A 9832-nucleotide genomic window follows, 5' to 3' on the forward strand; every position below is an offset into this window, starting at 1 on the left:
ACTTTGGATGAGGCTTGTTGGGCCCGATAGATCTATCTTTAGGATTCGCGTCAATTAGAGTGTCTGTTCCCTAATTCTTAGATTACCAGACTTAATAACAAGGGGCATATTCGATTTCGATCATTCAACCATATAATGTAGTTTCAATTACTTGTGTCTATTTCATAAAACAGTTATAAAAACAGTGCATGTATTCTCAGTCCCAAAAATATATATTGCAAAAGCATTTAAAAAGGGATTAATGAAACTCACCTAATGTATTTTGTAGTAAAAATACGTAGAACGACAGTGAACAAGTATAGGGTTGGCCTCGGATTCACGAACCTATATTATTCATATTTATATTAAACATATAATCGTAATCGAACAAAGTTGTATATATTTATTATAATATGTTATTATATTATAACTTATTGTTATGTATATATAATATATTAATATTTATATTTATATATATGTTTATATTATTACTTATAATATCTTAAAATATATTTATACACTATATATAATTTAGTTATTATTATATTTAATAACATTTCATATAAAAATATAGTATGTATTATACTTTTTATATATAATTCTCTTTTGTTTGTAAAATTAATAATTATAATAATAGTAAAATAAAGATAATATTACTAATAATTAGATATAATAATGATATTGATAATAATAATTTTGATAATAATATTAGTCATGTTATTTGTAATAATGAAAATAATAATGCTAATAATAATATAATAAAAATAATGATACTTATAATAATGATAACACTAATAATAAAACTAATGATAATAAAAATAAATTTACAACCTTTGAAGAACCAGCTTTAAAAATAACTCTGCCTCCGCCCGGGTTCAAACTCTAAACCTCTCGCTATCCTAACACACGCCCAACCATTACCCTGTCTATGCTTTTCTGATTTAGTTCACAGACTAATTCTTTTAACCAGTCATTTTCTGTCTTCTTTTTCTTTTTCAAAAAAAAATAATGCCCGAGCTCGGGCTCGAACCTGCGACCTCTCTTTAACCCAACACACATTTAAACCACCTGAGCTATAATGTTTTTCTGAAATTATTCCACATAAACATCTATATAACCCTTTTTAAATCTCTTCATTATCATAACACTAATCTCCTCGTTGTCATTCTTATCATTTTTATTCGTGTCTTAAAAAAATACCAATAGATCAGGAACATGAATTGTGCAGCACCTTAAATCCTATAGCAACATTTCATTTTTATTCTATCTTCATCATCGATATCTATCCGTCACCTATTCTATCATCATCATCACGTTCATCATCCCATCGTGATCATCATATGTAATATACCCTTACCGTCATCTACATGCCATCATCATCATGTATCTTTGTTCGTCATCAGGTAACATGTATAACATGATTAAGTTATCATCGTCGCTGATCACCTTATAAACCATAATAAGATTTGTTAAAGTCCATCTAACGTAGCCCAGTACGCGACAAACCCATGATAACCATTTACAACCCAAGTTTAGATGACTTAATCCATATATTGGATTAGCTTCCTTATCGGTTGAAACAAAAAAAAATATCGAACGAAGGAAAATAAGAAGAGAGGAGTGCACATGTAACAAGTCAGCTCACTTAATTGTTTAGTCATCAACTAAGCCCCACATCTTAATCATATCATGTCCCAAGATGTATTAATGCGTGCCCATCAATTCTTGAACAAAAGTTTGAAATATTTGATGATAAAGCAAAGTAAGTGGAGTATTATTATAGTTGTAGGGTTCGGTTAGGAGAAAAGAAATCATAAAGAGATAGTAATGTTATTCACCACTTGGTACATAACTCCTTCCAGCTGTGTTTTGATCGAATATAAAAAAAATAAAAAGTGAATCGACTAATGGAGGTATTGGTTGATTGTTACGGTTTAAAATAAAAACAGAAAATAGAATCGTAGCAGTGGTGTATTGGTGGTGATGATGTGATTAATTGAACAAGAAACATCACACCCAGCTGCAACAATAGTTGCAGATCATAACAATTTCTGCAGTAGCAGTCTTTGATAGTGGTTCGTGGTGGTGTGCTCAGCTGCAAGATGTCTTCAACTGGTGGTGTGGCATACGGCGGTGGCAGTGGTTTTGCGTAGTAATAGCAAGAATTTCAAATGGGTTTGATGGGTATTTGATTTGAGGTATACGATGGCAACATTAAATAGAAAATATCGCTCACTAGTGAGTTGTTTATGGTGGTTCGAAGGTGAAGGTAATCAATGGTAGTTAGGGTGGTGGTATTTGGACAATGGTTGTAGAATGGTGATCGTTTAAAGAAAGAAAGAAATAGGAAATCGATGATGGTGTTTGGTGTAGTTGTGAACTGAAAACATAAACGTGGCCAGTTGTTCTCGAGAAGAATAATGGTGTGTTCTTCAAATAAAGTTCTGATTTTTGCTGTTATCAATCGAATTGCACTTATTGAGTATAATATGAAGGTTAATAGATTGCAGTGTCATGGAATCAATTAGTTTTTGTTTTGTAGCTTAAAGAGTCGACAAGTTTCAATCTGTCAGAAGAAAGAAAGAAAAATAATAATAAAAGTGAAATGGACCTTCAACTAATTTTGTTATTATCTATGATTTGATTTCGTACAAGCAAGATTTCACTCAGGATCCTATTACCATTAAAGTTGGATAGGGATTTCTAACAGATTACAATCATCAATCTGTGCTTATAGTTATTATTTATAATTAAAATTAGGAATTATAAATACAATAATAGTAATAATAATAATAATACTTTTAATATTAATATTAATAATAATACAAAAAGAAAAATATCAATAATATCATAAATGATAAATATAATGAAAATTATTAATAATATTGTTAACATTGATATTTACAATGATATAAATGATGTTAATAATAGTAATAGGTTGTATTATAATATTAATAATAATAATAATAACGATTTTATGATTTTAGTAATATTGATTATGTTTAATAGTGATAATAATAACATGTTAATAATAATAGTATTGATATTAACATTAAAAGAAACAACAATATTATTATAACAATTAATAATTAAATTTAGTATTTTAGTATTATATGTTATTGCTTATGTATGTATCTATATAATGTATATTATAGAACTAATATTGAATATTAAGTTTTTATACCTTTTAGCCTATTTTACAATATATATATATATATATATATATATATATATATATATATATATATATATATATATATATATATATATATATATATATATATTATATAAATATAAATATTTATTTACAACAACTGTTCGTGAATCGTCGGGAATGGTCAAAGTCAAATGCATTCATGGAAATAGTTCAAACATTGTAAGACTCAGTTTAATAGAGTTTGCTTATCGTGTCGAAATCATATAAGATTAAGTTTAAATTTGTTTGGAAACTCCCGGGTCATCACAGTACCTACCCGTTAAAGAAATTTCGTCCCGAAATTTGAGTGAGGTCGTCATGGCTAACAATAAAAGTGTTTTCATGACGAATATGAGTTAGAGTTTTATCATTATTGATTAATATAGATAAAATGATTCGATCATGTAAAGCGTACGAGTGAAGCTATCACCAAAGGGTGAAATAAGTAGGTATAGATTCGTCATATCTTTTGACGTAGATAGGATTGATTTCCAAGTTCAAGAGATTTGGAGAAAATAATCGTAATTAGATTTGATTCTTCGGTAATCAAGGAAATTAGGATCCGCTTTAAATGCGATCATCTGTTTTGATTACTCTGTCGGATATTTTACTATAAATCCACCCCCTTCGTTTTTCTTATTTCCCACACCTTCTATTCTTTCTCCCTCATCTCATACTTTAAAGCATTTGCCAATATGCTCCATCCAGTTATGATTCTTGATATACTCTTAACTTTCATATCTGTCATTCTTCTCTTTCATCTACCACCGGAGGATTTTATTTACTTCTACTATTATCTTGGGGTTATAGTGTTATTAATTTTCCCGTGCCTTTACGTGGCAATATGTATTGATATGCACGGTTTGTAATTTGTGTCTTGTTGTCGAGCTTTATATCTTCTTTTATATTCAAGAGTTCCATACTTTTGTCTCCTCTTCCTGACTTCAAGTCAAGCAAATAATGGTCCATAATTCATAGATATGAAGTTTTAGATTAACATAGTTAATATTCTAAGAAGAAAATCGTAATGGCACGATTTTGATTTGGTAAATTACCAGAATATCCTGGAAAAGACCGAATCATCAAGGAATATTTTCTTGATATTTTAGAGGTTTAAATAGAATACAAGAGTCGTGTAACATGGCACATGATGACGTTAGAGTCTGTGAATCATCACGTTTCATTAGAAATTCAGCATGACTTACTGTAATATAATCACGTTGATCAAGTGTCATTATATTATACTAACTCATGCATCAGTTCCCAACATTACTTCAATAACATTCATATTTTAAGCTCGAAAGTTTACAGAATATAGAAACTAACAGTTTCTATATGATGTAACACTAATAGCACGAAGAGATTATTGATTTCAGATAAGAATAGTTATGAAAATATCTTCAGAAATATGGAGGATATTTGTAATGAAATATAAGATAATATCTTTGAATATCTAAGATCAGAGGATGATGGAAACTATTGTCCGCAAGGGTTTAGAGTAAGGAGCAAGATATTCGCTAAAGACTTCAGTAGGCATTGAATCCTTTGGATTCTTTGAAGTCAAACTTATTCTTTGTGATTTGTCCACGGCTTCCTTCATAGTTTCGCATAATCCGCTTTTCGGTACTAAATTTTCTATTGAGTGTTTCCAATATAATGATACATAGAAAGCACGAAGAGGTATATAATTTCGGACGAGAATATTTATGAAAATATCCTCAGAAATATCGAAGATATTGATGATGATATTTTAGAATTTCTAAGTTCGATGGTTGATGGAGAAAGATTTTCCGTAAGATTTTAACATGACTTCGGAGCAAGATATTCTCTAAAGATTTCAACGGATCCAGAATTATCTGGATTCTTTGAATATAGGGTATGGTCCTTGTATTTGTCCTTGGTCTCCTTCATGATTAACTTTATTCGTTTTCCAGTTTCAACGTTTCTGAGATTTTCCAACATATTATTCTTTATCATCAAACTTCCGACGACTAAGGTCGTTTACGGTTGCCTACAGTTTCTGCTGCTTCATTCAGATTTTTCAACATTCAGAGTATCGATTAAACTGGGTGCCTTTTCAAAATTTCAGAATTGAAGATCGTAATTCTAGGAGATAATTGTTATATGTACACATATAACTATTGATGTAGAAATGCTACGAGATTCGAAATACTGATTGCTGATTCTCGGTATTTGGTACGGAAATTCTCGTTATCAGATGCAGATGTGTAGATGATAGGATTTCAATGAATATAATAACTTTTCATAAGATCAAGATCAATGATGTTGTTGATAAATTTACTGCTAATGTAGTGAGATATAAACGGTTTTTCTCTATTGATGACGAAAGGCAACTTTTATATCAGGGTTATAATAAGTTAATCCGAGTGAAAAGTCGAAGTTGACTTGTTGGAGCTGTGACAAAATTTACTACCTTGAAAAGGGATTGTAAAGTTATCTTGGGTAATAATAATGCTAACGGATCTAACACAGATACATGTTAAATGTTTACTCAGGTCCCGAGTGTTTTCAGGTGCATAGCTATATGCATCACTCTTCCCTTCCGTAAATGATGTGCGGTTGGTTAATCCTCTTGATTGAGATGTTTTCAAGAATCATGAAAGGTTTGAACGCAGATTGTAATCGTCAAGATACAAATGAGGTTTAAGATGACATCAAGTGGCAAATTTGAAGAATTGTTTAGTTTCATATGTTATAATCAATATTTTAATTCATTTTAATTGTCCAATGTTGGTAGTCCTCAGTTAGCAGTCCACAGTTACTAATTTATTAATTCATATATAGTTTATATTATTCGAATTAATTAATACGTATCGTGACCCGTGTACATGTCTCAAACTCGATCACAACTCAGAATATATATATTATTATAGAATCAATCCTCAATACTGTATAGTTAACTCGGACATTACTGCATATAGAGTGTCTATGGTGATTCCAAATAATATATATATATTTATATATATATATATATATATATATATATATATATATATATATATATATATATATATATATATATATATATATATATATATATATATATATATATATGCGTCGATATGATATTCCAATTAATATTTATTATTAATAATATAACCTTTATATTATTAATTTGTGTATTTCATTATTATTATGTAAAAATATACCTTTTGTTAGATTATATGTGTCAAATATTTTAGATGTATATATTTTATTTGTTTGATAAAATTGTAATTATACTAATAATAGAAAGAAAAAAAAATTTGAATACCGATTAAGATAATGATAGCAATAATACTAGTGTTAATAATAAGGATAATAATATTAATGATTTTATTAATATTGATATTAATGACAGTTTTAATGATAAATCTTATAATAATGATAATAACAGTAGTTTTTAATAAATTAACTAATTTAACAATACTGATAATGGATATAATACTTTTTGATATTAATACTTAATACTTAATAATAATAATTGTAACAATCTTATTACTAATGATAAACTTAATAACAATACTTTTATTAATAATAATTATAATAATTCAAAATTGATATTAGTACTAATATTAATATTAATATGACTAAATTAAGTTTGAGTCGAAAATTAAATGACGATAAATAAAATTGCGAGAATATAAATTGCGATAATTAAAATGTAACCAGTTAGCTAGGAACAGTTAGCTAGGAACCGTTAGCGTGGATCCTTACAAAATTTCTCATAGTTAATTTGTTTATTTCTATCAAATTTTTATTTTGTCAAATGTGTTCTTCATTATGCCACTTGATAGCACCCGAAGACCAAGAGAAAACCACATTCACGTGCCCTTATGGTACTTTTGCTTACAAACGCATGCCATTTGGACTTTGCAACGCCCCTGCAACCTTTCAAAGGTGCATGATGGCGATTTTTCACGACATGATAGAAGAATGCATGGAAGTTTTCATGGATGACTTTTCAGTCTTCGGTGATACATTTGAATCATGTCCAGTTAATCTTGAATGAATGCTTATTAGATGTGAACAATCAAATCTAGTTCTTAATTGGGAAAAATGCCATTTCATGGTTAAAGAAGGCATCGTTCTTGGTCATAAAATTTCAAAGGAAGGAATTGAAGTGGATAGAGCTAAAGTAGATGTAATTGCTAAACTTCCATATCCCACCAATGTTAGAGGAGTTAGGATTTTTCTTGGGCATGCCGGTTTTTACCGACGTGTCATAAAAGATTTTTCTAAAATTGCCACTCCTATGAATAAACTCCTAGAAAAGGATGCTCCATTCATCTTTTCAGATGAATGCATCAAATCTTTTAATATTCTTAAAGAAAAACTCACTAATGCGCCGATCATGATAACACCAAATTGGAATCTACCATTTGAACTTATGTGCGATGCAAGTGATTTTGCAATGGGAGCCGTTTTAGGACAAAGGATTGAAAAACGATTTCAACCTATATATTATGCTAGTAAGATGTTACAAGGAGCACAAACGAATTATACAACTACTGAAAAAGAACTCCTTGCTATTGTCTTTGCTTTTGACAAATTTCGATCATATCTCGTTCTAGCAAAAACGGTGGTCTATACCGACCATTCTGCTCTTAGATACCTATTTTCGAAACAAGATGCTAAACCAAGATTAATCCGTTGGATCTTACTCTTACAAGAGTTCGATATTGAAATCCGAGATAAAAGAGGAGCAGAAAATCTCGCCGCTGATCATCTTTCTCGTCTTGAAAATCCCGAATTAGAAGTTCTAAATGAATCGGCCATACAAGTCAACTTTCCTGATGAATATCTATTGAAGATAGATTATAATGAAATTCCATGGTTTGCAGACTATGCAAACTACTTAGTATGTGAATTCCTTGAAAAAGGATTATCGTACCAAAAATGAAAGAAATTCTTTAGTGATATAAAACACTATTTCTGGGAAGATCCACATTTGTTTAAAAGTTGTCCCGATGGAATAATACGCCGATGTGTATTCGGAGATGAAGCTAGTAAAATTTTAAACCATTGTCACACAGGACCAATAGGAGGGCATTGTGGGCCTCAACTAACAGCAAGAAAAGTTTACGATGCTGGATTCTATTGGCCTACAATTTACAAAGACGCACACCTTCTTTGCAAATCCTGTGATGCTTGTCAAAGGGCCGGAAAAATAAGTCAACGTGATGAAATGCCACAAAATGTCATTCAAGTATGTGAAGTATTTGACATTTGGGGTATTGACTTTATGGGTCCATTTCCAAAATCTCATAATAATCTATATATTCTCGTAGCCATTGATTATGTATCTAAATGGGCGGAAGCACAAGCTCTCTCGACTAATAATGCACGAGTTGTAGTCAACTTTTTAAAACGTCTTTTTGCAAGGTTTGGAACACCGAAAGCTTTAATAAGTGATCGGGGTACTCATTTCTGTAATAATCAACTTGAGAAAGTTCTCAAAAGATATGGAGTAACTCATAAAATCTCCACCGCATATCATCCACAAAGAAGTGGACAAGTTAAAAATACCAACCGAGCATTAAAACGTATTCTAGAGAAAATCGTAGGATCAAATCCGAAGGAATGGTCCATGAAATTAGAGGATGCACTCTGGGCTTTTAGAACAGCCTACAAAACTCCAATTGGAACCACACCTTTTAAACTCGTTTACGGAAAAGTATGTCATCTTCCAGTAGAAATTGAACACAAAGCATTTTGGGCTTTGAAGACATGTACTCTTGATTTACATGAAGCTGGACATCTATGGTTAAGTCAACTAAACGAATTAGAAGAATTAAGACATGAAGCATACGAAAATTCGTTAATCTATAAGGAAAGAACGAAGAAATGGCATGATAAAAGAATCAAAAGTTCAAAAGAATTTAAAGAAGGAGACAAAGTTCTTCTTTTCAATTCACGATTCAAGCTATTTCCTGGAAAATTGAAATCAAGATGGTCTGGACCATTCATAGTCAAAAGAGTTTTTCCGTACGGAACAGTAGAATTAATAAATTCAAATGGGATTGAATTTAAGGTTAATGGTCACAGAGTTAAACATTACATAGATAGTCCAATGGAAGTCGACAACGAAGTTAATCACAATTTTGATACCACAGCTAACTAAGTGTGGGGAGAATCAAGTCTTTAAAGGATAATATGTATTTCTGTTACAGTTAGATTTTCTGTTTTCGTGTAGTTCTCGAAAATGGAACCCGAATGGTCTTTCCCTAGCAGACCCTAAAGAACTAGTCTTCTCCCCCCATTCTGAATTTTTATTTTTTAGGTTTTTACGAAATGAAGACTTCCTGTGAACTAAACCATGGTCTAATGCTACACGCTTTGATTACTAAACGTAATAATGACACACTTCCAAGTGAATTGGTATCATTAATAAGAGGTAAATTAGACGGAGTAAGAAAAGAATCCAGATGCGAAGATAATAAGTTACAATTTGGTAAAGGAAAATCAAAATCCGCAGCGAACAGAAGAGCACGACACCTTGAAAGATGTCACAAATGTGGAAAATGGTCACACGAAGGTAAATGTTCAAATAATCAAACCTATTCAAACACCAAATTTGTTACTTTATACAGAGATGGACCGTTCATACGTTTAGAAGAAAAAACGTTAAATACTCGAGGTTACGCCTATGCAGCC

The sequence above is a fragment of the Rutidosis leptorrhynchoides genome, chromosome 7, assembly GCF_046630445.1.
Source record: "Rutidosis leptorrhynchoides isolate AG116_Rl617_1_P2 chromosome 7, CSIRO_AGI_Rlap_v1, whole genome shotgun sequence".
Taxonomy (NCBI): Eukaryota; Viridiplantae; Streptophyta; class Magnoliopsida; order Asterales; family Asteraceae; genus Rutidosis; species Rutidosis leptorrhynchoides.